At 51.4% G+C, this 3,535-nt stretch overlaps 1 long non-coding RNA gene across 1 annotated transcript; it reads right to left on the reverse strand.

Annotated features, from left to right (window-relative positions):
- Positions 1-275: 275 nt before the first annotated feature.
- Positions 276-2,078, reverse strand: LOC145717377 (uncharacterized). Its single transcript, XR_014140555.1, has 3 exons — positions 2,005-2,078; positions 895-1,192; positions 276-304 (listed from the first exon to the last, which is right to left on the reverse strand). It is a non-coding gene; the product is annotated as an uncharacterized LOC145717377 (long non-coding RNA).
- Positions 2,079-3,535: the final 1,457 nt, after the last annotated feature.

The following is a 3,535-nucleotide window of genomic DNA, read 5'->3' on the forward strand; positions in this document are numbered from 1 at the left end:
TGGAGCTCAGATGAGTGGTGCAAGGGAGAGATCCTCAGTGCAATAAGAGTTTAATCAGGAGGATCTGGGAAGGCTTCTCGGAGGAGGTGACAGTTGAGCTGGGACTGACTGGGGGGAATCTACTCCTCTGAGCACACTGATTGATGCAGAAGTGGGCATGTGACTCCTGTTAGGCCAGTGACTCTCGCCAGCCCACAATGCCTGGGTGTTGTCCAACAGGGTGTGGGAGAAAGTGATCCTTTTCTTCCAGGTAGCTGGGCTTTTGGCCGATGGTGGGCACATCGTTGTGGTGTGAGGGTCCTGTCTGCTTGGAGGAAAGAATCAAGAACATACATGAAGAGATGGGCTGGATCGCATTCTGACAGTGGGGGAAGCCCCTGATCCAGTGTCCCCCCCAAATCAGTTCTTGCCCTGGGTTATATGAGCCAACCAACCAGGTCAGCAACTTAAGGGAGCACAGACAGTCTGGGGCCTCTCTGCCCCTCGCAATGCGGGCTTCCTGACCAGTCCTCCCCACTCCGTACGAGGAACGGTCAGCTGTCTACCTCAGGCTGTCTACCAGGTGTCTCACCTTTTCTAAAGGGACTGTCAGGGTCTGGAGAAGAAAACTCTCTGGGCCCAAGATGAAAGAATGATCCCAGAATTATCACTAAATGCTTCCTTTTCCTTTTTTTTTTTTTATCTCTTACTGCAGGTGCTTCTGGGTATAAAATACAAAAAACTCGCAGCAAAAAGTGTCTCTTTGTCCCCCCAGTCCCTAGTTCCTCTCTTTAGAGACAGTTTCCTACACGGCCTTCCAGAGGAGTTTCACACACGGACAAGTGAATGAACAGATCTGAGTGCCCATGATTTCACACCAGCAGTTTCGTGCTACGTATGCTGTCCGTCACTTACCCTTCGTCCTTGATATATTTGGGATGTTGTTCTGTATAAGCATGGATCAGTGCACATAAAGTGGTCTCATTCTTCTGAACAACTGCAGAACATTCTATTGCATGGAGGTAGTACGTGCTTACCCAGTTCCCAGTTAATGGATATTTCGGTGTTTCCAATATCTGCAATTACTAAAGCTTTCTTGAGTGTTCAAACGATGATACATACATCTTTGGGCCTATGCACAGGGTACATTTGGGGATGTTTTCCCCGTAATTTTCATTTTCTCCTCCTGTGGATCTGAAATACGCTCTGTCTCCTGGCCAGGAGAGAGGGTGTAATTAGGTGTAGGTCATAGAGTGAGTGAGGAGCTAGCTAAGTCAGAATGAGAACTCAGATGCCTGGTCTCCCAGTCCAGCATGGGCTCTGCCCACCTTCCTGTGGCCTCTCTGGGAAGGGGTAGGAGTGGGACTGGGGGTGGGAGGTTGGTCACACTCCAAACTGTTGATAAGCAGGGTACCGAGGGAAGGGCCCACCAGGGGTGTCTAGGATCTGGGGAAGAAGATGCAGGGCCCAGAGACTGAATTTAGGAGTGAAAGCCAAAGGCAGGTATCCACTCTTTCCTTCTTCCATCATAACAGAACTTTCTAACTGGGCTCATGGCTATGCACAAAAATCACATTTTCCAGCATCCCACTTGACTAGGCTTGGACTCCCAGGCTAAAGAGGGATGTGTCCATGATAGCTTGCAGAAACCCTTCTGAAAAGGTAGGATATGAACTCGTTGCTCCTCTTCTCCCTCATCCTGCCCTGCTGCCTGGAAGGCAGGTACCCTCAGTTTGGGTTGTAGGATGAAGACCATACCTTCGGGATGGTAGAGGGGGCGCTGGAAGCAGCCTGGGTCCCTGACAACTTTGTGGAGTGGAACTCACTTAGCACCCTGGACCTCATGCCTCCAGACTTTTACCGGTGAGATTAAAAACTACTGTGCTGACGCCGGGAATGTGCCGGTTTCTTTGCACAGCTGAGTGGAGTCTTAGCTGATGCAAAAGGCTAGCAGTTGAGCGAGCTGGGTTCTTATGCTCATGACTGGATTGTGCTGGGCTATGTGGGCTCCCTTTGCTGGATCACCGGTCAGCTTGGTCAGCAGCATCCATTGGAACTGTGATCGTGCCACGGACGAGCCTGACGAGTCAGAGAACCTGGGTAAGGTACGTGGCTTGATGCAAAGAACCCCCTTTCCTGGGCTCCTGCTTTTCTCATCTGAAGAATGAGAAGTTTGGTCAGAAAATCTCTCAGACCCCTTCCAACTGCGATGATCCTAGCTCTGGATCGGACACGTGACCTGGAGCCCCTTCCTTTCCCTTCCCATCTCTGCCCCCGTAACTCCCCACACCATTTCACGGGGGCCTCCCTAGTCAGCCCGGTGGGTGTCTTCTCTGCTAGGCTCTTGGAGGTCAGGCTCTTGGTCTTCCTCATGTACACCCTTGTCTAGCTTCTAGAATAGGGCCCTCTGTGTAATGAGTGTTCATGACACATTTGCTGAATAGATGATCTTGTGGCTCAAGACAGGATGAAGACAGAGGGGTCGAGAAAGTTCTGACAATGAAGAAAGTCACCATGTGGGGTTCTGCCTACCCTTGTGTGGCTAGTCTGACAGCAGTGGCCTCCTCTGGGAACAAAGTGGACTCACTGGGGTCCTGGTGTAAAGGAAAGAGTGTGGGTGTTGAAGGTAGACAGGCCACTCTGACCCTCATCAGCTGGTGGCCTTTGGCACTTTGACAAATTTCTTTGAGCCTTAGTTCTTTCTTTTTTCCTGGGGGACTACTATGCCTGCTCTTCAGGCTGCCTGCCTCGATGAAGGTGCTCATGTCAGCTCTTACTGTAGCCTGTGGTATGCAGGGGGCTTGGGGAAAGTCCATTCCCTCCCCCGCTCCTACACCCTAGAGTGTCCTTGCCACATCCTGTCGGGGGAGGCAGAGACCGGTGGCTGCTTGTTTTGGCGGGGAGAAAGCATGAGTGGTCCCTAGAACAAACTTTCTTCATGTACATTTGGATTCAGCACCTTCAGTCCTATCCTTTTTGAGTTCATTTTCATACCGTGATCACACACTTCAACATACCAGCAGACAGAAGGTGCCACATTTAAGGGGACCTGAGCTCAAGATCACGGCCATGAAGTTCCTTTTGGGTCATCAACTTCTTCCTGTCAGCTTATCTCGCTATCTGTCACCAGTGGGGGTGTGTACAGGACTGGGCTGAGGGGCCACAGCCAGAAGCAGGTGGGGGCAAGAGTAAGTAGACCTCTGGGACAGGGGTCTGCGCCAGGCATCCTGGGTTCCAGACCAAGGCCAAGGAGTGAGCCCAGCAGCGGGGCAGAGTCTGGGGATGGAGCAGAGACCAAGGGAGGGACTTGGGAGGGGAGAATGAATCACCACATGCTAGACTCTAAGGTGTGAATAGAGGCCCACAGACCTGGGGCCTGATATCCAGCCTGCTGTTTACCAGCTGTGTGACTCGAGCACCTCCCTTAACCTCTCTGAGCTGTTTCCTCTGGAAATGGGGATAAAAGCATCTGCATGGCAGGGCTGTTGTTGCGATTAGTGAGAGAGCCTGCATCCTGGCATATACCAGTAGGTACTATTCTTATAGCTGTATTTTC

Source organism: Leptonychotes weddellii, chromosome 15 (assembly GCF_054177405.1).
Source record: "Leptonychotes weddellii isolate Sample4059 chromosome 15, ASM5417740v2, whole genome shotgun sequence".
NCBI lineage: Eukaryota > Metazoa > Chordata > Mammalia > Carnivora > Phocidae > Leptonychotes > Leptonychotes weddellii.